Source organism: Lygodium microphyllum, chromosome 3 (assembly GCF_053477565.2).
Source record: "Lygodium microphyllum isolate KBCC chromosome 3, Lygodium_microphyllum_v1.1.10, whole genome shotgun sequence".
NCBI lineage: Eukaryota > Viridiplantae > Streptophyta > Polypodiopsida > Schizaeales > Lygodiaceae > Lygodium > Lygodium microphyllum.
This window is the reverse complement of record NC_141137.1, coordinates 191,248,522-191,275,516: the sequence shown is the minus strand read 5'-3', so window position 1 is coordinate 191,275,516 and position 26,995 is coordinate 191,248,522.

The following is a 26,995-nucleotide window of genomic DNA, read 5'->3' as shown; positions in this document are numbered from 1 at the left end:
TCTTTTTCTTAAAAAGGCGAGCACAACAACCCCCGCCCCCTGCCTTCCCCCCCACCAAGAGACTTGAACTCATGACCTTACTTACCCCACTCAAAACTTTAATGACTAGGCTATGTGAAAACACAAGGAGAAAATATTTTCTATTAAAAGAATCCCCAATCCCTCCCCCCCCCCCCCCCTTTTTCTCTTTTCCTTCCCACAATCAACCTAAAAAGAAAAGCAAGCATTGAACTACTAAATACACTAAAGAATTTTTTATTTTTGGAGTGGGGTCTCCCTTCTAGATTCTAAATTGGGTTTCCTTATTACTACTCTTAATATCCCTTTAATTAATGGGTCCATGTTCTCATTTAATCCTTTTTGTTTCAAATTTTTTTTCTTTTTTGGTTTTTAAATCCATAGATTTTTTTTTCTCTTTATTTTAAATTGCTATGGTTTTTTTTTTTTTTGGAGGATCTCCCCCCCAACCAAACCCCCCCTCCCCCCTTGCGAACTAGAATGTTTGAACTCACAACCCAACTTTTTGACCCAAAACTCTAACCACTAGGCCAAATTCTTATACGTGAAAAAAAAGGCATAAAATGAGATATTATTTAAAAAGGAAAACCACCCCCCCCCTCCTCTCTTTCTTTCCCCTTTTTTTTGTTTGAACTCGTGCCTCCAAAACAAATTAATACAACTATTTATTTTATAGAAGTGGGAGGTGTTATTATCCCTATAATTAATTTTTGTTCTAATCCTTGTTTTCTTGGGGATTGTGATTCCACTTTTTTTAATATTACATTCTCATCCACCCAAAACTTTAACTACTAGGCTAAACACTAACACGTGAAAAAAAAAAGAAAAAAAAAGTTTTAAATTAATATATATATATATATATAATTATTATTATTAAATACTAATTGATTGATTTAAAAATATTCATAATCAAAACGAGCGACTTAAACAAAATAAAAATAAGCCTTTCTTTTTATAATATGCAATGATTCCTCGTAAGGTTTTTCATTTCGAAAAAATTAAATAAGTTTATATTATTTTATTAACTATTTAGATGCTCTCTTTTTTAGGTTGATTGTGGAAAGGAAAAGAGAGAGGAGAGAGGAGGAAGGGTTTTTTTAAAACTATAATTAAAAAAAACAAAAAAATATATGGAATCAAAAGTCAAAAAATAATTTAAAAAAAAACAAATATAACTATAAAGGAAAAGAGAGCAAATAAGTCTCCCAATCGTATATATTCAATTATACATTCAATTACTAATATTTCTTTCACCTAAAACAAAGAGTACGCTTATTTCAAATGTTTTTTAAAGTAAAGAATGATATTTATTCATCATTCTACTAAAAACAAAAGAGAATAGTTTGGGTAGTCGTATGTGTGAGTTTAAAACTTCGGGCTAATGCAAAAGCTTAGATGAGTACTTTTGAAAAAAAAAGATATCATATGAATTTATGTATACATTCATTTACTAATATTTCTTTCACCTAAAACAAAGAGTACACTTATTTCAAATATTTTTTGAAGTAAACAATGATATTTATTAATCATTCTACTACTGAAAAAAAAAAGAGAATGGGTTGGGTAGTTGTGTGTGTAGTGGTGTGTGTGAGTTTAAAACTTCGGGCTAATACAAAAGCTTAGACGAGTACTTTAGAAAAGTAAATCTTTTAAAAGAAATCTTTGAAGCAAACAATATTATTTAACTATCATTCCACTACAAACGAAAAAGTATCTTAGGAAAATTATTTAAGATTCAATAATGTGGTGCACCAAAAGTAAAGAATAGCTCCAAAAATCCTACTAGAAATCCAACATGGCAAGTTAGATGCTTCTAGATGTGAAATATACAAGACAAATAATAGAAATATCTTAAGTATTTAAATCTTGATGGAGGTATCTTCTATTGCCATTTCATATCATGATTATAGTGATTAACAAGTACTTGATCCCATGCATAGTCTTCTACTTGCCCATAAAATTTAAAACAAGAAAACAAACACTACACACCCACCTAGAAAATGAACAAAAAAGAGAGGCAATGATTGAAGCAAGACAACAATAGGTATGGCAAAATCCTCATTAAGACTAATTAGAAATAATACAGCCTTGTCCCTAAACTAAAAAACAAGACGAGAGTTGCATTCAATGATACTCCTTTCTCTTAGCTAAACCTCAAGATTGAAGTGTATAATTTCTAACTAGGCAAGGGTGATGAATTAGAAATTATACACTTTGCCCTCTCATCTAAACCTGAAGGTTGGGGTGGACACAATCAACACTCCTTTCTCTTAGCAATACCTCAAGTTCAAATTACATTTTTTCTAACTCATCAAAATGCTCTTCACCTTCATGCTAGTAAACTAGCATGAGTTACCATTGGCTACTACATGGAGGCAACACCTATCTCTCTCTCTCTCTCTCTCTCTCTCTCTCTCTCTCTCTCTCTCTCTCTCTCTCTCTCTCTCTCTCTCTCTCTCTCTCTCTCTCTCTCTCTCTCTCTCTCTCTCTCTCTCTCTCTCTCTCTCTCTCTCTCTCTCTCTCTCTCTCTCTCACACACACACACACACACACACACACACACACACACAAGTAGGGACCTACCCATTTTCATTTACAAAAACATATAATTGCATCAAAGTCACTATACAATGGTGTTTGGGGAAGGACCCCTTCACAAAATACACGAGTACCCAGGAAACCCATATTCCCCTACATCCATATTGAATTCGACATGCTTTGAAATCCCCAAGAAGAATGTAATTTTCCTTGCCTTCCAAGTACAAAGCAAGGAAGATAAAATCCAACCATACACAAGTAACTATAAAATCCATGATCTCCTACATCCATACTAGATTCAACATGCTTTGAAATCCCCAAGAAGAATGTAATCTTTCTTGCTTTCTAAGTAGAAACCAAGGAAAATAATAGCCAATCATATGGCAAAGGAGAACAAATGATAGTACTAATAAGAAAATGTCTTTGACCATGCCAACCTCCCTAAAGCAAACTAATGTTATAAGTCTTCCAAAGATAAGCAATCCCATCCCCAAACAACTTCTCTACCTCTATCATTGACTTAAAAAAAAGGTTCATTAGGATTGTATGCAGATCTTGTTATAAGATATTTTTTGTACTCAACATGTGTGTGTGTGTGTGTGTTTTCTCTCTTTGCATAAATGAAGATTGAGGATTTGCCCAAATTTTTAAAATTAGGATTTTTAATGGCAAACCCTAATTTTTAAGTTTGTGAGATTGAAGATATGGTTGCATCAAATCACAAAGATTCATCAAGAGGAGCAATTTTGTGTATTATGGCATGGTGAAATTCAAAGTCATTTTAGAGATTTTTAAAATTTTGAGTCTTTGGATAAAAAGCAACTTTGACTGGTTGTTTTTAGCAAATATTAATTTTTGGTTTAAAAACAAAAGAAATTTTAAAGCAAAGTGTTATTAAGTTGTATGAAAAGTTGCCTTGGTCCTAGACTTCATCATCGTTCATTATAAGAACTCTACTCTCAAGAGAAGAGCTTGAGGGGAGTCCCTACTAAGCTTGCAGACACTCTTGTCAAGACAAAGAGGGAGCATCAACAAGGACTTGTGTTGTCTAGTCTAAGAAGCTAAGAGGTGGTGTGAACAAGCCATGGGAGTATTGAATAGAAGTAAATAAATGCCTTGAGGGGTGCCATGTTTTGGGGCCAATCATCTCTTGTCTAAGAGCTCTACACCCTTCTCAACCTTACTCTCTTGTTGTCTTTGTGTAGTGGATTTTCTCTTGCTAACTATTGTGTGGTGAAATGTGTAAATTTTGGGTGAAAATTATCTATTTCCCTTTGGAGTTTTTGAGGGCCAATTTTAGCACTACTTGAGCACATGAACACTCTCTCTAATAATCAACCTCCACCACCAAACTCTACTTCTCATAGTAAATCTCCTTTCCTTCAAGTCCATGGAGAATGACTTGATTGGATGGTTTTCCAAGCCTCAAGTCCAATAACAAGGGTGAAATCTTGCTCAAATCTTGTCATGTTTGAGGGTTGATGTGGTAACGTGAGATACAAACAAGTACTTGATTCTAGTAGGGTAGAAGTCCACTTAAAACCTATAAACACAAGTTTGCACTTGGAGAAATAACAAGATTCCTCCTCCTTCTCTATGTTGAAATTCTAGGAGAATTCTCTTTTGGTTCTTTCATACCTTGAGGCTTGGGTTTTAATACCATGTTAGGGTGAGGAGCAAAGAGAGAGAGAGAGAGAGAGAGAGAGAGAGAGAGAGAGAGAGAGAGAGAGAGAGAGAGAGAGAGAGAGAGAGAGAGAGAGAGAGAGAGATAAATTTGCCCAAATCCTTCAAAGATATGGTTACAAAAATAGCCCCCGCATAAGGCCTTGCCGTGGGACTAGGGTGATCAACTCCAAGAATGCAAGAGAAGGGGGTAATGTGTGAGGTTAATAGCAAGATAGAGGTGCCCCAATTTGGACACTTGGGTATAATTGAATTGGTTTTATGCCATTTTGAAGAAATTTGAAGGTGATAGATCTTATGTATGTAAAGTTCAGAGTTAGAAATATGATTGCATAACCTAATCTAAGAATCCTATAGTATTAAGTAGTCAACATCAATGTTGATACTTCATAGGTTAGTTTTTTCACAACAAAAACAAGACATGATAGAGATTCCCTATTGTCTTAATAAATTTCAAAAAAAAATTGGATGGCCTTAAGACTTTGACCATTTTGAGTTGGTCCATTGGAGAGCTTAACTTGATTTATTGGATATTTTATGAGGAATTTTTATATTTTTTGAAAACTATTTAGTGCTAAAAACAAATGAGAAAGTAGTGATAATTTCTTGTGCAAGATCATGTGAGATCCAGAAGTCAAACTCAAAGATCTAATGGTCAAATGATAGCATTCTATGTGTAGTATGTGGCCATGGCATCAAATTGCAACTTTAATGGTTGGATTTGGAGAGATCTTTTTTCAAAGAATTAACCAAAGTTCTCATGTATCGTGGATTTTTCTTTGAGAAATTCCAAAAAATCCTTGGATAACAAGAATATTATGGTACATTGATATGTTGATCATCCAACTTGGGGGGGTGAATGAGAAAAAAATTGAGAAAAATTGGAATAATAGAATCATGTTTGCCAATTGTTTTATTTGAGATGTTGATTTTCAGCCAAACTTTTGGTTGAAAATCAACATCTCAAATAAATTACTTGGTAGACATGATTCCCTTGCTCCAATTTTTCTCAATTTCTTTTCATGCACCCCCCAAGTAAGATGATTGACATATCAATGTACCATACTATTCTTGGCATCCAAGGATTTTTTGGAATTTCTCAAAGAAAAATCCATGATACACGAGAACTTTGGTTGACTCTTTGAAAAAATATCTCTCCAAATCCAATTGTTAAAATTGAAATTTGATGCCATGGCCACATACTACACACAGAAAGCTATCATTTGACTGTTGGATCTTTGAATTTGAGTTTTGAATCTCACATGATCTTGCAAGAGAAATTATTACTAATTTTTCATGTGTTTTTAGCACTAAATAATTTTCAAAAAATATAAACTTCCTCACAAAATATCCAATAAATCAAGTTAAGATCTCCAATTGGACAACTCAAAATGTTCAAAGTCTCAAGGCCATCCAATTTGTTGTTTGGAATTTATTAAGACAATAAGGAATCTCTATTATGTCTAATTTTGGTTGTGACAAGGTTGACCTATGAAATATCAATGTCAAAACTGACTACTTTATACTATAGGATTATTAGATTAGCCTATGCATTCATGTTTATAACTATGGACTTTATGTACATAAGAGCTATCACCTTCAAATTCCTCCAAAATGACATAAAATCAATCCAACTATGCCTAATAATAATTGATTCAAGGCTATAAAGTGTCCAAATTGGGGCACCTCTATCTTGCTATCACCCGTGAGAAATTGAGGTGAGGAGAAGAATTTATATACCTTTTTGGCTACTACTAACTTGCCCCTAGCTGTTTTTGTTTCTCACCATGGTGCCTACGGGGGGGGGGCGCAAGGGAATATTTAAACCAATGGTGGAGAAAATGTTAGACTTTTGACGCTTGCATATTGATGCCACATCTTCTACAACATTGGTAGCATGTCCACTATGGCTTTGATGCTTGCCTTTCTAATTCATGAAGACATGTTTCTTGTTAGTGTTATGATAGAATGGTTGCAAGTAATATGCTTCTCCACTTCAATTTACACTTCTATTAAATTTTTTAGTGGCTATATCTTATTGAAAATTTGGGAACTTCTATGGTTTGTTTGTGATTGCATACTTTCTAAGAATTTGAGATGAAACATTATCTAGTTTGACTTTTCTGTGTATTTCACTCAAGTCAACTAATGTATATGTTCCATGTAGACATTTAGTCCTTACTCAAGTTGATTTGGTCTTAAATAGGTCTTATTTTAATGTGGATATTATCTATCTACTTATTTTTAAAACCACATACAAGCACATGCCACATGCATGTGTAGACACAAACATACACATGAACTCTCTTTGATTGTGGGTATTGCCTATCTATTTATTTCAAAAATACATACAAGCACATGCCATGCATGTGTTTAGACACAAACACACACATGCTCTCTCTCTCTCTCTCTCTCTCTCTCTCTCTCTCTCTCTCTCTCTCTCTCTCTCTCTCTCTCTCTCTCTCTCTCTCTCTCTCTCTCTCTCTCTCTCTCTCTCTCTCTCTATCTATCTATCTATCTATCTATCTATCTATCTATCTATCTATCTATCTTTCTGTCTTTCTTTCTTTCTATATCTCTATGAAAGAAGAAAAGGTTGAGTTATTGGACATTGTGAACCCTCAAAGGACAATTAAAAAGTTGGGTTTTGGAGAACGAGATCCAAAGACTAGAAAATGCATATACAATTTAGGGTGGCTTGAGAGAGTAGTGAGATATCATTTACCAAGGAGGAGAATAATTTCAATGCCTACTCCCTTAGCAATGAATGAAGAATGTGGGTCATATGAATCCTAAAGATTGTTGAATTTTTGTTGTTTCTGTTGAGTACCTCTAAATATTTAGATGATGAATGGAATATGTGCCATAAGATGTGTACAATCTTTGACTAAGTTGCACGGTAGTAGTGCTAGAAGATTTTGAGCCTAAGACATGTGCGCGTTGAGCCTTCCATATACAACAAACTATAATACTCATAATAGGAATGAAATGGTCATCCTTGCAACTTGTAGAAAATTCTAGTATAGAACTAAAAGCGTCCATGTGCCTCATGAGAAACTTGTTGCTAAAAGTATCAAAATTGGGTCATATAACTACCCCTCATAAGTCAAATGACACCTTGGAAAGATAAGCAAACAACAAACAAAGTCTCAAGTGACGTAGTTTGTGCATATACCAAGAGGGTATAATGGGATAATAACCATCTCCTCCCACATGAGTTTGACTAGAATAAACATACATAAGGTGTGTTGAATAGACACAAGATTATGCAAAGTACATCCCATGCAAGAACGATCATATCTAACCCATCAAGTTCATGTACCTAGTGGGGGACCATCATGAGCTACTATCCACCTAGAATGTATTATATTCATGGAAGTAGGCATGCCCCAAAGATATCTTTAAAATGGCACAAAAATATCATGGGGTAATGCATGCATGATGCTAAGAGCATTCTTGAGGAGGCAAGGTATCCTTGCTTGTCCTCAACATATGTAAAAGGAATTTAAGGTAGCCTTTATATGGATAGAATATTGGAAGGCCAAAACTACTCTCTTGGGTTCCATGAGATCTCTTGAAGGGAGCAATCCTCCCACATCCAAAGTATCCATACATGTATATCTATATAACCTACTAATGGGGCAAGTGCATAGCTCTTCTTGAAGTTTCCTTACAACTTGAATGTACATCTAAGGTAAGGTCTTGCAAGTGAAATGTACATGATCAAATTGAATTGTTGTGATGTAAAAACATGGGGAATGAAACCTTTGAAATAACATGCAAAATGTGTGATTGAGCTTAAAAAAGTGCCACCAACCAATGTCAAAACGTGTCTCTTGACTATCTTGTACCAATGCAAGCTTGGTTTGAGGAATAATAGTGTCCAAACACATGCATGCGAATGCAGGTGTGCATGCATGCAAGGCTTCATAAGGTTTGAGCAAAGATGAAGCTACAAATTGGATGATAATAAACTCTAACCATTTGGTAAAATAAACTAATCTCACTAATTTGTTTGGGGGAGGGTAGCTTCAAAGGAAAAGAAAATAAAGAAAAAAGGAGGAGAGGAGGGGGGGGGGGGGGTGTTCCTTTTCTGTCCCAAAAAAAAAGGGAAAAAAAGCCATTTAAAATAGATTTTATTTTTTAATTATAAAATCAAAAGCCAAAATTTTTAAAAAAGTAAAAAAATTAAATGGTGAAAGCATTCGTTAAACCCATGATAATAGAAAAAAAAAGAAAGAAAACAATTAGCAAAAATAACAATTTTGAAGAAAATAAAAAATTAGAACACAAGAAGTATATACAAATGATGAATATTTTTCATTCTTTTCTCCATCTTTTTGGGAGAAGAAAGACTATGCAAATATGTGTATCTATAAAAACAAAATATATTTCACATAATTAATTGACAAAATAATCTACCATTAATTGATCAAACTCACACAAGATATCTTACAACAAAAATAAAGCGATAAAAAATGAAAACAAAACTACATAATCGTAAAAGCCAAAACATCTTACAACAAAATTGAAAATTCAAGCATTAAGAAATTAAAACAAAACGGCATAATCTTAAAATTGACAAAATAGTATCAAACTATACTTACCTTAAGTTCTAAAGTACACATTAAAATATTTTCAAAGTTAGTAAAAAAAAATCCATAGAAAACTATTAGATTAGAATAAATTTGAGGTACAAAAATATGCAGTCTTCACTTTATTATTTGTCCTAACATGAAGCGTAATTCCATCAACTTAATCATGCATAATTTGGAATATAGTTGTGACAATGCCTACTCATGTCATTATTGCCCAATAACTCTAGATGTAGGTTTTGACAAAGGTGATCCCATAGTAGAACTTGCTTAAAGAAAGCAAAGAATTGTGTTTATATCACACTTTGAAGGTGAAGGGAGAAATCAACCATGATAAAGGATAGCACTAAGAAAAGGAGAAATCATCATTATTATTGTTGGTGTGTGTGTGTGTGTGTGAGAGAGAGAGAGAGAGAGAGAGAGAGAGAGAGAGAGAGAGAGAGAGAGAGAATGAGATGAAATGTTATATTAATGTCTTGAAAAGGCTCAAACGACCTATGATACCAAATTGAAACAATCTTGGTTAATCAAATACAAATTATGTATAAAAAAGTGAAAGACTTTTACAAAATAAACTTGAAACTTTGTGGGTAATTATCAAAACTATAAAAAATAAAGAGGTACCAAAGACTAAAGGCTCACATGGGTCAGTGTTTGATAGTATCAATATTTTCATAGAGGGTCTACACAAGACACTTCTTTCACTTTTACAAAATAAGTCTAATTTGCTACTATAGTTGCCTTCTTTGAGAAGAGAAGCCTCTCATCCCAAGTCTTGTGGATCTACCAACCACATCTACTCAAACACTCAATATGTCTCTACTAATGGTTTAGCTTGTATATCCCCTCTCTAGTTGCTCTTCCTTTTGCTTTGAAATAAAGGAATTTGGGATTTGACTTTGGATGTGTCTCAACACCAATTAAAAAAATTTGAAACTTTTTCAAGTGCCATTTTTGAAAGCCTTCTTGTCAAGTGCTAAAATTTACAATTGGATTGGCTTCTTGAGATTGAATGAGTTTATTGTATTAAATTTGAAAACATGTTAGCATTAAGTGATCTTCTTAAAAAATGATATTCAATCATTCTTGATATTGTGCCTCATGTCCTTTACTATTGTAGTGCATTGTCACCACACAAAGCTATAGACAAACATTTCAACTTTGAGCTTCAAATCCATTTCTCTATCCACAATTACAAACTCAATCTCAAAATCACTTATAAGGAAGACACTCAACCTTAAGATTGAGCCTCTTGTGCTTTAATCTTGTCCATTACTAAAGCAAATGCTCTTTTTTATTTACAACTCAAAAACATAAGATTGTGCCTCATGTCCTTTATTTTTGTTGTGCATAGTGACCTTAGAAAGCTATACATATACATTTTGAGGTTGAGCTTCAAATCCATTTCTCTATCTACAATTACACACCCAAGCTCAAAATCAATGATAAGGAAGAGGCTCAACCTTAAGATTGAGCCCTTTGTCATTTTCTCTTGTACATTAGTAGAACAAATGCTCTTTTTTTTACAACTTCAAAACATAAGATTCCAAGAGAAATAATATGGGTACATTGTCATTTTTGTGCCTTGATTTTTTTTGTCTTAATACCATGATTACACACCTTACATATCAAGTCATTATTAGAATTTGAAAAATAATAGATAGCAAATAATGCTAGCAAAAAAGTGGCACAAAGTTTGATTTTTCATTATTTATAAGAAAAATACAGCAAAAGCTATAATAACATAGTAATTCTTCTTTGATACTAATATTTTTTATTTCACAAATTCTAATGTATCCATAATCTTTATTATCAACTAGATATTGCTTAAAGTTTTTCCATGGTAGAATCCTAGGGTATAGTTCATTCTCCACATTCTCTTTTTGTCTACAATAAATGGAATGCTAATATAAATAGCAACATTTTCCAGAGTCACATCCCCATTGATATAAAAAAGTTCTTCCTTCTTGTCAAAATTAGTTTCCTCAACCATTGAGTATACCTTCACTCTTTTGTTTTTTGCACACATGGTTTTCCATGAATCATAATCAAACATTATGCCTTTGTAGAACATTAAAAATTGGGACGCCTTAATATTCTATTGTGCAAACAAGCCCTTTTTAGCATTTGGTATTGTTGAAGTCTTTATCTCATACTTTATTTCATCTACTTCAAACAATTGTATACATAGATGGTACTTGAAACATATTCCATCAGCCTCTTGAATCTAACATAACTTCATTGGTAGTAGTGATTCTCTTGAATAATTGTCCTGTAATCCTTTTTGGTCTTGAAAATAATTAGAATATTTTTCATCTATTTTTTTAACATATAAAAAAGATAAATATCTATTAAAATATATTTCTTAGATAGAACATAACCAAATATGGAAAAACAACAAAATACACTACCTTAGAAAAGAACAACTGCAAAATAGTTTCTTCAAGGCATGTTCTCTCCGTAAGCAACATATATTGCTCTTGTAGTAGATTCAAGATCAAAGTATCTTTTTTTAAGATTCAACATGTAAGATTTGTTGTTTCAAGTGTTTTTGATAGGTGCAAGTAGACCTAGGAGCGAACTCCCAAGCATACCATTCCTAGTCCTTGTTTCCCCATAAACCCCATCAAACGAAAACCTCTCTCACACAATGGAAAACAAGACAATTTAAGTTGCATAAATTGAAAGTTTGTACCTAATATTGTTTTGGATTATCTATGGTTACCCTTACATTGTACTTCTTTGGAGTGCTTGATGATTCTTTTAATCCTCATGTTTTGAGATCCATATAGTCAAGGATCCTCTTTACTAAGTTTTTCCTCATGTGTTTTATGGTTGTCCAAGACAATAAACAAGTTGTGCTTTAAACACAACATGCAAACATGTTACTAGAGTTAGGAACCTCTATCTTTATACTATCCATTGTTTCTTTGTCTTTAGATTGGATTTTGGGATCACACTTCATTCAATAGGATCTTAATATTTTTAGGAGTTGAATTACCTTCAAACTTTTGATAGGTTCACCTTATCTAGACCTACTCAAGGTCTTGCTTGCATTTGGGTTTTTGAGATTTGAATCAAATGTCAATATTGATTTCTAGAATCCCTTAATTATTGATAGAGTTAGAATTAAAGTTATGGTTATACCCAAGGTTCATACCCTATGTTTTCCCTTGCAATCCTTTTAATAATCCATAGTTGTCTTTCCTTCACTTTATGGTTCCCTTTTATGATTTCTATTTTCCCAAGTTTAATTGTATGGACTTTGAGTTGCTAACCATATCATTAAAATACCCTATACCACCTAACTTAGGGGATCATTTTATGGTTTTTCTCATATGAAATTTAGTGTTTAAACTTTGGAGTTGTACCATATAGTTGAAATACCTTATCCTACATTACTTGAGGTTGTGCTCAAGGCAATCCTTGGTGCAAGGAATACCTTATTCTTTCCTTATTTTATCATGAAGGCTAAGAGTAAGAGAGGTGAGTGTGTGGAAGTGTCCTAGTCTACCTTTTAGAAGCATTTCAATTTATACAATAGTGGGATGTTGTAGACCTTATAGTCCACCCTCAAGCCTCAATTACGGGCTTAATATGCTTTTTAAAATTTACAACAAGGGGAGGTTGTAGACCTTATGGTCCACCCTCAAGCCTCAATTGTTGCAGGCTTAATTTATATACAACTATTAAATGATCTTGCAAACCCTAAAATGACTCTACAAGTGACTATGTTTCTTTTAGTTCTTGGGGAAGGGAGACATGCACTAATCCACATAAGACCATCAAAGACCTTAACCCATTCCATCCTTCTTACTAAGAATGACTTTAAAGATTATGTTCCACATAAGACTTAATAAACTTGAAAGTACTACTCAATCACCATTCATAGAATCCTATTTCCCTTTATCTAAATCCCTTAAGATTGAGTGGGGAAGCATCCCTTAATCAAGTTAAGATTAATTTTGTCAACAAGAGGTATGGTTTTCCTTAAATCTTCATGGTCTTACATTTATGGTTATGGATAAGCTTTATTCATTTGATCATTCTCCCCTAAATCTTACCCTTTCTTGTGATATACTACATGGTCTTAAAGACTTCTTTAAAGATAGACAATCAGATGTATTACCTTTAAGGTTTGAGTATTATATGTTAATAGCATCCATTACATTAACCCATGAGTTTATGGTTTCCAAGAGATTTTTCCCTTAAGATTATTATATGGTTTGCTTGATTCCTGACCTTAGACGCATGCAAGAGGATTCCTTTATTTCTTATACTTTTGTTATGGATTAGAGAAACCTTTTTATGAAGTTGAATAGACTCATTAAGTTCATGCTTTGAATGAATGTGAATGAATGGAAGACTTCACAAGTATGTACTTCATCTTAACACAAGCAATGGATACTCATTAGATAACTACCACTTAATGAAATGAATTCAATTACTAGCTATCCTTCCTTCTTTCTATCACTTCATGCATAATTCATCTCTTTAAATCATTCCTATAACATGTATAGCTTCTATGCATAATTACTTTTAGAATGAGGACCTTTAATATATCTAGGTGTGAATCCTTTCATGTTTCATGGGATGATTTTTCATGCATAAGGAATTCTTGAAAATTTTGACATGACCTATGCGTATTTATGCTATTTTTCCCAACATAACTTCTCAATATGAGGGCTTATCTTGGCCTCATGTATCAAAATAAATTGAATCAATTGACAAAAGAGCTCCATGGAGGATTTATGCTTCCAGAGTCTTACATATACTTTAGACTTTGATCTTGATTTACTAATACAAATCTAATTTTATGAATTACCTCAGAGTTTGAAGAGTCATCCTCTTCCAACAACAACCATGCATTCATAATCCCCAAAACTCAAGCACACTTTATTGAATTTAAGCAATTAAACTTCATAGATCTAATCTATCACTATCCCATAGGTTGTATACCATTTGGTTCATCACTAAACCCATGCTTTCTTTAAGAATTCATTGAATAAGGGGGCTGAAATTTTTTGCATACATCCTAAGAAAATTTTGACATAACCTCCCCATAAATAGGCATATTTCCCAATTTTTAACATTGCATAAAAAGAGGTCTTTAATGCCTCATAAATAAAAGCAATAAATTTAAAGACTTCCAAGAGGGTGAGAGTCAAGGGGTAAGGTCAAGATGCCCCACATTCTCCCCCTATTTGACCTTGATCTTCCTCTTCAAGACAAACCTACTTTTTCCATTTAAGCATAACACATACTAGATATTTCTTCAATGACTAAATACTTCAACATATCTTAGACCAAAGACACCTTACCCTCTTCAAGGCAATTTATTAAACAAGTAAGGCCATTCACCATGATGCTCATTCATGAAGCTATACGTAGCTAACAAAGAGGAGAAGAGAAGAGTATCTTCAACCCCTCTTCCTTTCACTATGCATGGAGAGGTATTCATAGTTTTTCTTTGATAACCATGAACATTAACCCACATAATGAAACACTCAAGAGGCCTTAAATAATCTCAAAGATAAGCCAAGAGAAGAGAGAATATGTAAGGGATTTACCTTGAGTATCTCTTCCTTAGTCACAAATGAAGAGGGGGAATGAGTAGAGAACTTAGGAGAGGTTTACAGTTGTCCTGCTCTTCTAGTGTTGGTATCTCATTCCCACACTTGTATCTTTATTGATTGAGGTTGAATGTTTCCTCCTTGACTCTTCTTTGCAAGTAGATTCCCTAGTTCTCTTCTTGTGATTAAAGAGACTAGTCTTGAGACATAGTCTTGAATGCAAACAAGGGGGAAGTGCAAGAATGGCTATGGATTGTATGCAAGACCTAGGTGCAAGTATGAGGGTTATATGTGGCTAAATTTCTTGAGATAATGGTTCCAAACCTTGGGCAAAACAATGCCAGTAAGTGGGGGAAAGACTAGGTGAAAGGAGCGGCTAGAATAGGAAGGGGAGAGGCTTCTTCTTTCCTCACGCACACAAGTGTCCCATGGCTACACATGCATGGTGTAGAGACGAAAAGGGGGCTAATATAGTCTTATAATCCATATCTAAGTGTGGATTTAGTTAGGGAAGCAAGGGGGGCAAGATCTAGCAAAACTATGTAGAGATTGGGGATGAAACTAGCAAAGAGGAGCATCATCCTCTTCCCAAGTTTCCATGGATGCACAAGCATGGTGCAGAGGTTATTTAGGGCTTAATGTTGGTAATTAAGCAAGATACTGGGCCAATTGAATGGGGGAAAGAGTTTGGGAGAAACTATGTCATCACTATGTTGGGAAATAGTGAGACTAGCACACAAGTGTGTGTGTGTGTGTGTGTGTGTGTGTTTCAAGATTCCATGGTTGCACATTAATTGAGGGCTAATGAGGGTATTTAAGTAAGAGAATTTACCAATTGAGTGGGGAAAGGGGTTTGGGAAAGACTATGACACCACTATGTAGGAAAATTGTGAGACTAGCACACAAGTGTGGGTGTGTGTGTGTGTTTCAAGCTTCCATGACTGCACCTTAATTAAGGACTGATGAGGGTAATTAAGAAAGAGAATTTACCAATTGAGTGGGGGAAAGGGTTTAGGAAAAACTATGACCGCTCTAGGCATAGAATTGTGTGACTAGTAATCAAGCAAGGGTGTGTGTGTATGTGTGTGAAGCTTCCATGGCTGCACTTTATAGGGTTAGAAAATGTCTTAATTACTTGAAATTGAGCATGGGCAAGGCATGGGAAACACAATTGAGCAAGTTAGCAAGGTGCAGTGGCCAATTGATGCAAGAAGAAGAGAGGGCAAGAGGCGCCTTTCTTGATGGAGAGGAGGGCTGATTCAATGGCTTCACATGGACCGTGGCTATAGTGATTAGCATGCTTGGGAGACTCTTCTACATGTGGGCAAGGTTTGGCTAAATCCCCATAGGAAAAGGAGATGGGTGGGGGAAGATATGAGAGAAGAGGGTTTGCTCCTAGGATGAGGCTTTCCATGAAAGCTTGACTCTTCATCTTCTTCACTAAGAATGAGCAAGATTTATGCATTTTTACACTTAGAGTCCTTCTTTTATATAAAAATGGTGCCCCTTATTTATGCCAAGACCAAATTTGGTCCATAGCCCCCATTCCCACTCTTGAATTGTTCTTTTTCAAGAGATGTCTAGTTTTTATGAGCATTTTCGGGCGCCCTTATGAATAAATTTTCAATATCTCTTTATTAAAATTTCCTCAAGCTCCCATAATCTTTTCCTTGACTCATTTATTTAAGCTTGATTCCTATATTTAACCATTTATGAAAGTTTTTATTTTCTCATGCGGTAAAAGTAAATCTAGAGCAATTCGGCCCATAGATTTATTTCCAAAAGCACATATCCTTTCTAAAAACTAGCTAAGCTTAGCTTGAATTTCCCAATTTCTTATTTAACCTCAAATATTTTAGATGTTTATTTATAATTCTCACTCTATCAAGGACGTAAAAGCGATTCTAGAGCAATATTGCTCATAGTCTTTTTTGAAAGCATATTTTATTTTTATAAGTTAGCTAAGCTTGGCTTAGGATCATTGGATCAAGTTTTGGAAGTGTCCTTTTGTGCTAGGGAGGGATCTTACAATATGAGCATCATGTGTGAGGATAGAAACTATAGGTGGCTAAATAACCCCATGATAATCTCATGCAAAGGTGCACATTGCAAGTCCCAACACAAGTCTTAATTGCCTTCAAAAAACTTATTACAAGGATACTTAGTGGCTCTTGAATATCTAAAGGTGGTGATGCAAGCTATGAGTGTCTTGCAAATCTTGACTAGCATCATGCAAGCCATGACTTGCAACTTGGTAATGGCAGCTTCACACTCTTGTAGCATGTAGCATTCAATGATGGGTCTATCTTGTTGTAAAGCGTTAAAGATGAGCTCATTGAGGTACATAGGGTGGTGCTTAGAGAAGGCTACAAATTGCACCCACAACCTTTGGTAAACACATGGGAAAAATGTTGGGATGATGCACAAGTCTCTAGGAGCTTAGGCATATGATACTATAGCTTGAGGGTGCTTGCAAAACCGGTCCAACCTCCATTGTAATTGATTCTTCAACACCTCAGGGGTTTGCCAATTGTTGATGGCCACCTCATTGTCAAGAACATTGAGCATGATTGTGCAGCCTTAAGCTTCAATTTCCTTTTTGAGAAGAGGGTGTGGAAGAGTGGGTGTGTGGTAATGTGAGGTGGCATCTCCAAAATAAAAAAAGTGAATGTTAGTGCTTTGGAGGATGCTCATCTCCCATCCTATATTGTGCTTTACAATCGCATTGGTCACCTCTTCTATTTGTCTTTGGAGCTCCTCTTCATGCTCAATAATTTCTATTAAGCATGAGGCAACCGATGTGTGTTCCATGTGGGGAATGGCACAAAGTGAGCAAACTGAGTGAGCTTCTACTATCTCCATGTGAGCTTTCTTTTCCCAAAGTTTGCTTTTATATGTTGAATGCAAATTCCAAACAAGGGTAGTCCTAATTCTTGCCATAGCGTAGCTCCGCATTTGGAACATGTCCCAAATGAGTCCAAATCTGCAACAAGTTTGGATTGCTCCCAATTTGCATGAGGCCCATGCCACTTCCTCACCATGCTCTGCAACAAGTTCCCACAACGGACATGGCTCTAAGTCAATGACATGGGACACAGTGCAAGAACAAACCAAATGGGCCTCTCCCAAGCTATTTGGCCTATGTTCACACCACTCCATGTGGCCATATGAGCATCACAAGCATGAATTTTTAGCATGGAAAAAGCTGGTCCCAAATGAGTTTGGATCCGAAACAACTCTGAAACGAGTCTAGATTGCCTCCAATTTGCACAAGGCCCATGCCACTTGCTAGCCATGCTCTCATGCATGCACAAATTGAACAGCATCCCCTATATGGGCTGATCATAGCCAATTGTAGTCCCATGTCACACTTGTTCCTCTATGACAATTTCAAGCCGGTCCCAAATGAGTTTGGATCCAAAACAAGTTTGGATTGCCTCCAACTTGGACAAGGCCCATGCCACTTTCTAGCCATGCTTTCATGCATGCACAAATCAAGCAACATCCCCCATATGGGCCGATTACAACTAGTTTCAAGCCCATGCCATACTTGTTTCTCTATGACATGCGCCCACAATGGATATGGATCTAACTCAATGACATGGAGCACAATGCAAGAACGGACCAAATAGACGTCTCCTTTTCTCTTTGCTCTATGTCCATACCACTCCATGTGGCCATATGAGCATCGCAATCACAAATTTTGAGCATGGCCTAAGCGGTCCTTAATGAGTTCAAATAGGAAAGACTTTGAAATGAGTCCAGATTGCCTCCAATTTGTATGAGGCCCATGCCACTTGCTAGCCATGCTCTCATGCATGCATAGATTGAACAACATCCCCTGTACTTGTCCCTCTATGACAATTTCAAGCCGGTCTCAAACAAGTCCGGATCCAAAACAACTCCGAAACAAGTATGGATCATTTCCAACTTGGAGGACACCCATGCTACTTGCTTGCCTTAATCTTGTGCATGCACAGATCAAACAACATCCCCCATATGGGCCAATTATGGTCAACTTCAAGCCTATGCCATTCTTGTGCCTCTATGATAAGCGCCCACAATGGATATGGCTCTAACTCAATGACATGGGGCACAATGCAAGAACGGACCAAATATGCCTCTCCCAAATTTTTTTATCTATGTTCACACCACACCATGCAACCATATGAGCATCGCAAGCATGGATTTTGAGCATGACAAAAGCCAGTCTTGAATGAGTCCAGATCCAAAACATCTTTGAAACAAGTCTGGATTGCCTCCAATTTGCACGAGGCCCATGCCACTTACTAGCCATGCTCTCATGCATGGATGGATTAAAAAAAATCCCTTGTATGGACTGACCATGGCCAATTTCAAGCCCATGCCATACTTGTTTCTCCACAACAATTTCAAGCCAGTCCCAAACAAGTCCGGATCTAAAACAACTCTAAAACAAGTCCGGACTGCCTCCAACTTGGAAGAGGCCCATGCCACTTGCTAGCCATGCTCTCATGCATGCACAAATCAAATAACATCCCCTCTATGGGTTGATTATGGTCAGTTTCAGGCCCATGCCATACTTGTTCCTCTACAACAAGCGCCTACAACAGACATGGCTCTAACTCAATGACATGGGGCATGATGCAAGAATAGACCAAATATGCCTCTCCCAAGCTCTTTGGTCTATATAGGTTCACACCACTCCATGTGGCCATATGAGCACCACAAACATGAACTTTGAGCATGGCCAAATCCAGTCTCAAAAGAGTTTGGATCCGGAACGGCTCCAAAATGAGCTTGAATTGCCTCTAATTTGCACAAAGCCCATGCCACTTGCTAGCCATGCTCTCATGCACACACAAATTGAACAACATACCTTGTATGGGCCAATCATGGCCAATTTCAATCCTATGCCATACTTGTTCCTCTCTAGAATGTTGTTTGATCCCATACGGGGGACAATTTGCTTCATCTTGCATTATTTGGGGAATTTGTTTGCAAAATGTTGCATCCCTCTCTATAATCAGCATGTATCATCCCATGTGGCTCCCTAATAAAACAAATATTTCATTATCTCCTCTGTATTGCACCATGACATCATTTTTATTTTTGTATTGCTTCAATATTTGCCAAAGAAAACATTGTCCATGCTCCAATCCATGTGCAACATGCAAAGAATGGTGAAATAGCAATCATGCATAATTAGATATAGATGGAAGTGAATAAATACCTCTCAAAGGTTGCCCTTGATACATTGTCCAATCTTCTTCCAAACTTGTATCACACCAAGCATCATCTATAGGTCTTCAAATGATGAGGTTTGTTGATGATTGCGCTTTTTTCCATACTGAGATCAATAGACTTCTTTTGGTATTGCTCACATCTTTGTGCATTGGTTTACAACATAATGCAACTATTACATGGTCTTCTTCCCATCATGCCACACTTGCCATATCTAAGACCATGCAATGTTGATTGGGTGTGCACACTATGATAAATGGACCATTGTCATCACCTATTGTTGCAAAACTCAATCTAGCAACTTGACCAAATGCACAAAAGCCTATTTGATTCCATCCTGGCACATCATTGGATGCAACACTATACACAAGTTCATTTGTGGGTAAGAAGATGATGGAGGTTGTGACAAAAGCATTCACAAACCCTCCTTCTCAAAAAGTAAAACAATGCATGTGTTGCTCATGGTCAGTTACAGCTACAAGTATGGAGTCTTTAATGGTGTTTTCATCTAAAATTTCATCTACATGAGCTATATTTGCACTTCCACCATCAAAACTTGAAAAGAACATGTTGGAATAAATTTAACTTTCATGATCTACAAATAATAAAGAATATAGAATGCTCCACACCTTTTTCAGTATGCTCAATCAATTGCAAGTTGCTCTCTTCTTCGAGCATACATTCCAAAGTTTGAGAGAGCTCTTCAATTTCATTTTGTGTTGGTTCAAGCACATCATGCTCTACAAGAAAAACACATTAATTAAGTAAATATGTCATAGAGAGCCTTCTAGAGTACTTCCACCAAATTTTCTATTTCTCACTTCTTTTCTTGTATACTTGTGCTGTTTTCCCTTTTTCTTGCAATGGTTTGCTACTTTGTGTTGTCTCTTCTATGGGCTTATCAATGGTGCTAAAGACAACAAGTTGGCTTTGTTGTGGCTCTTCAACAATGGCTCTACCCACACAATCTATCCTATCTCTCATAGTTTCATTGTATTTCCCCTCCTCATCAACCAAAATTTTTCCCTCCTTATATCCTAGGAACCAAGGATATGCATTGTAGGTTGCTTTATTGAAATTCCTAGCTTTTTGTATTGGGGTGAAAACACACTCTTTGTGTGAGACATTCAATCAAGAAAATATATCCCTTGCCATTTAGAATTTCTAATTGTGAAACTTTCAAGACTTTCCCATGACCAACAGTCACTTCATTGACTAGGGACTCGACTATTGCATTCATAAAACTGGCATTGCATGGGGCCATTTAATCACAATAGTTTTGGGTGACAATCAGATCATTGTTCAATTCAAACATGATATAGAAAGCATGGAATTAACATCATCATGAGATGAGACACCAAAAATTAGTTTTTAATGATAGGCTCATAAAGTTACAAGTTGAAAGACCAATAGCTAAGTCCACACACAAAATTAGACATGTTGCAATGCACTTTTATTCCATAAAATATGAGAAAAGAATCCAAAAAAAGTATTTACAAAATGCTTTGGTGTGAGAAATGTGTTTGTGGGACTAATATGAAACATCCAATAGGTGCCATTTTATCTCAAATCTTTGATGCCCTTGTACCAACATCCCTATGCTCCTGCTTTGAAATTCCAAAAATAACACACCCTTTTAGCCCTCGCATAGCAATTAGAGCATGTACACCCTCATTTTGTCAAAGATGTTAGATTTTGATGTCTAAAGATATATGTGATCATCCTTGTGTGTTTGTAGCATTTTATTTTTGATAGTCATTGTTGGTCTAAGTGAGGCTTCTAGCATGAAGTTGCTTGATGCATACTTACACTTTTTGAAACTAGGTAGATTGAATTTCACTATACATACTCTCATTTATAGGATACAATTTAGTTACTATCACTCTCTTCAATAGTAAGTATTTTCATACTTTCATTGCACATGGCTTTGCACTACATGCCCTTTTGGCACTTTAATACTAGCCATAGTGTTTGTTTGTGGTAAACTCCTTCACTATCACTTAGTCTTGTTTTCTAAATGGTACCTAGAGTTGAAAATTTCCAAATTAAACCAAACCTTTGCATGGAGCATATCTATTAAGCAAGCTTAGACAAAGATGTTAGAAGCAATGAGTTATCCCAAATGCAAAAGACAAGAGTTGAAGGAAAAAATTCATGGAGCATATCTATAAAGCAAGCTTAGACAAAGATGTTAGAAGCAATGAGTTAGCCCAAATGCAAAAGAGGAAGGACAAAAATGGAAAGGATGGCTGAAGAATTTAGATGGAAGGACAAAATTTTGGAAGTGAAGCCTCTAGAGCAAGAAAGCCAATACAAGGTAGTGCAATCAAGGGATCAAGATGCTAGCAAAGGAGCACAAGAAGGACAGTGGGAGATCAAAGGTTGGGAATAAATAGGGAATGGTTTTGATGAATTTGTGGAGGTGACAATACTCCTTAGGGACAAAATAGATTTTGACCCAACAATGATGCCATATGAGGTCTTGGTACTTCTACCCCCTCTTGATTGTGTAGAAGTCTAATTGGAAGAAGGCATCAAAACCCAAAGCAAGAAATTTCCAAATTAAAGCAAATATTTGCATCGATAATGACTATTATGCAAGCATAGATAGAGTTGGTGGAAGCTCCAAAGTTTTCTCAAAAACATGTAAAGTCAACTATGAATAGATGCTTAACTTTGGCCTTGGAAAAAATTCAATAGAGCCAATGTGGAAAAGAGAGAAGAGTTGAAGGAAAAATTGTAGATGATAGTTGAAGAATGCTAATGGAAGGATGACATTTTGGAAGCAAAGAAAGATGATTTGGAGGAAGGGAAAAAGGCAAACAAGGAATTGCATGCCACAAATAAAAGGTTGCATGAATGGTTTTTTGGATAGCACAAGAAGAAGAAGTTTGAAGAGATTGATATAACATCAATAATAAAAGAGAGGAAGGTAGAAACAACCAGAGGAAGTCAAAATGTCTTGCTTGATATCCTTAATTTTTAAACTTCCAATAGGTATTGATTATGCAAAGAAAACTAAGAAAAAGAACACGATTCAACTACCTTTAGTAAACAAGGACTTACTCTACTCTTTGAATATCCTAGCTATCATCTCTCTATTTTGACAATGCATATGGACAATAACTTTTACTCCATGTTTTTTGCACTTGATGTATGCTCTAATGCCCCTCGCCCCCAATTTTGACAAACAATTAATGATGACAAATGATTTCTTGACACATACCTCAAGGATCAAAATGAGCACTTACTAGTTGCTCCTTGAGAACAAGTGCTAACAGCAATGCTTATGCCTCCTTTTATAGGCAATGATCTCAAGTGCCAACAACTTAGCTTCAAGGGTCTCCACTTTAGTTTCACAGGTCTCCACTTTTGTTGGGTCTAGGAAGAAAAGCTGTGTGTGCAAGCAACACACGTCCCTACCTCAAAAAACTCTTTGGTGGTAGTTGTGGTGAGTTTCTTTGTTGCTAGGATTTGACCCAAAATATTGGTAGATAACAATGAGGGGACAATGAGTATGTGGTTGTTACTAGGCTTGTACTTGGGCACATGGTTCTGCCTATTAGTGTATGGTGATTGTTGAGGGGCTTTTGGTTGTGCTCATGGCTATTGTGGTTTAGAAGTTTTTGGTTTTGGTCCTTAAGATTGGGACGCTGAGAGGGATATGTGAACAATGAGGGGGTTTAAAATAGCAAGGGCCCAAAGGGTTTGTTTAAGTGTTAACAGTGGGAGTGGTTGGCCTTTGGTGGTCTTCTTTGATGCGAGATTGGAGTTGCTTATATGGTTTTACAAAAAGCAGGGAGGAGCTTCCTTTAAAAAGCTGGGGTGCTAGGCATGCCAAAAACTCCTATGCATGAACATCTCCCTTCCTAAAGCTAGTGAAGTTGATTTATTATTGATGAAGCCTACACGCCCCAAAAAATTTTCCTTGATCAACCTTTAAAAATAGTAGTCATCCCCAAATAGCATGGCCAATAACCAACACCCATTGGGTAGAGTCTGACCAAAAATTTCATGATTGCTTGATAAAGTTGATTTCATGGTTACATTGCTTCTCCCTAATAAAGCTGGGATGCTAAGCACCCCAAAAAATTGAGCCTTTGCAAGCTTGACCTTCATAAAGTTGGGGCACTACGCACCCAACAACTCCTTTGCATAACAATTTCTCCACCTAAATCTAGGTAGCATGGGTTCTAACTGATAAAGTTGGGGTGCTAGGTGCCCTAGAAAATTGGACTAGATTGGATTTTCAATCGACTCTATGATGAATTAAACCACACTTTTCCTAGACATTGATCATCATGAGGGAAACTTACATGGTAGAAAAATTTGCACAACCTTAACCAACTATTTTGGGGCACATGATAGAGGAGATTCCAAACAAATGAACACAGTTTTGACCCGTCACCATAACTTCCATTTGAAGCCACCCTTTTTTGGTCATTGTACCTATTTTTTGAGCTTTTTAGTCACCTAAAACATGTGCTTTATTTTTGTGTGCAACAAATACAGTAAGAATGTGAATTTTATCTAATATGGAGCACCTTGCTACTATGTGCAACAAATTTGCTAAGAACATGAACTTTTATTGTTATCTACACTAAACTTCACTCTTACAAATTGTGCATGGCACCTTATCCCCTTAAGTTCCTTTTCCATTACATGCTCTTTGGCAAAGTACATGTTTTTTGTATGTAGTTGCTTTCACAAAAATTGCACATGTAGAAGATGCATTCATTTCACAAAAGGTTGCTTAAAGACAACCTTTTTCTCATCATTTGATGGTAATGATACCTCCACTTTTTATTACATTTTGTGTGGGGAATTGATGTTTCTTGTATGAATCAAGAACATGTTTGATTTCCTTAGTTTGGTCATTTGGAACTAATAGAAAAGGTTGTGCTATTTTGATGGGTGACAAAGCATCATCAAGTGGGACAACACTCATTTTATTGACACCAACCAATCACTTTTCTATTCCCATCGTGTGGTCTTTGTCAATTTTTAAGTTCTATTTAATCCATTTAACCTTTGAGAAGTATGGGGAGGTCTAAGTGTGAGTTTATATGCACTTGTGATGCTTTAAGTGTAGTATCAACATTTCTTTATACTTGAATGCACCTTCTTTCATCTTTGACATCCTTTCTACATAAGCTTAAGTAAATTTTCTCTTTATAAAGTGAGAACACCTTACTTCACCTTTTAAAATATCTCATATAACATGCATTCAAGAGATAGTTGATAAACCCCTGAATGCAAGCCACAAGAAAGGATATGGCTACACTAGATTTGCGTATTTCAAACAAATCCCCTACAAGATTTGGATCCAATTTAGTGTGTTTCAAATATGGGATAATAGTTAAAGCATCATGGTACTTGAAATAAGAAAAAAGCATCCTAGTAGTCAAATTATGAACAAAGCATTCTGGTACTTGAAAGTTCATCTCATATTTGTTGGATAGCTTGTTCTTGCACCTTTAGTTTTTCTTGTAGCTCATGCTTCACATAAGAGAGGGCCTATAATTGCACTTGGTAATACTTCACCTTGATATGTGTATTTCAAACAAATCCCCTACAAGATTTGGGTCAAATTTAGTGTGGTTGAAATATGCGTTTAAATGCTTTTCTCTAAGGCCAAACTAGATTCAATCACCAAGATTGAAAAAAGAATATTATAGATCCAAATTTTAAAAAAATGGATATGTAAGGCCATGGCTTCTACATTTATGATGGTCAAATGGAATAGGAAAAGAAGTGGCCACCTAAGTAAAAACCCTTTAGAAAACCTCAACCATCTTCAAAAGAAAAGCCTCATACACCAATAAAGGGCCTCAAGATATGATCTTGCATGTATTTTTCCATACCATTAAGTCAAATATTTGGGATATGCCTACTTTTTTGGGAGATTTTGTGTACTATTATGTACAATTGTTGTGTAGCCCTTAGCAACACCTTGCATGGCTAAAACTCTCTCTCTCTCTCTCTCTCTCTCTCTCTCTCTCTCTCTCTCTCTCTCTCTCTCTCTCTCTCTCTCATGGAATTGTCTATAAATATAGGTGTTGGCAGTCATTACTTCCATGAACATTTGTCAGTATGGCATCTCAAACTTTGCAACTCTTTTTAGATTTGATAACATCTTCACCCATTTCTATAGTTGCTTCTTCAAGATATACCATAACTAACCCCAAAACCTATGGTGGTTCGAACAATAGCTTGTTGTCTTCAATTGTTGGTGGTTTTGAGGAGGAATTACAATTGCCAATAGATGGAGTAGTTTTGATAGTAGAAGATATTTTTTTTGCTCTTGACTCTACACTATCGACAAATTTCTTGCTATTAAGGAGGAGAACTTCTGATGAACAAATTACATTTGCAATGGGAACTAGCAAGATTGAAAGTATAAACATTTCAGATGATTTTGAATATGAGGGTAATGGTGTTGGATATGCGAATGTTGAAGAAATAGTGGTGGGTATGCAAGTTGATAAAAAATTTGGAAAAAGTAATGATGACAAATTAAAGGAAACATAAGAATGTTTTGAAAGTGCTATATAATACATCTTGTCCAGCCACAAAAAGTATAGACTATTACAAAATATGATAACTTGTAGTGGCATAGCACAAGTAGAAGAGATTCCATGGGAGTCTGATGGCAATTGTGTATATGAACTACCACCAACAAATATAAATAAGCCAATGGAAGGAATGGGACAAAATTATGATGTTCATTGTTGGGTGAAACTAGTGATAACAAGAATGTCCTTTCTTGCTATAATAAGAAGAAGCAAGTGCGCATGGCATCTAATATGTACAAAAACCATGTGTCTAGTAAGAGCATCGACTAGCCAACCAAATGAGACAACATGGTCAAGAAAACTATCCTCTACCATTGATGTTGATTGAATGACAAGCTTTGTTGCAAGGACCTTGGTTTGTTTTCATTGTGGAGGTGTTGTCACCCTTCTAAGAAAATGTCAATGTGTTGCATACTACGTCCTCACATAAGAAAATAAGAGTCGGTTGTTTATACATCAAGGAAAACACCTTCATCCCATATCCAAGGGGTTTTTGAAGGCTTCCATAAAGACAACTAAGGATTTGGTGCAATGTGTACTAGCACAAGCTCCAACATTTGGTCCTCAACATTGGCAAGTACACTTGACTAAACAAATGGTTTTAGGTGCAGTTGTTCAAGAAGATGGTGCATAATTGAGCAATGTGGAGTTATTATCAATTCTTGAGGAGATGAGGCCTTTGGTACATATAAACAGGAAACATTAATGCTAATCCTTCACACTTAAGAATTGTTTAACCTATGTATGCTTGAAAATGTAGATCTAGACATATGATGAGGGAAGCAAACAC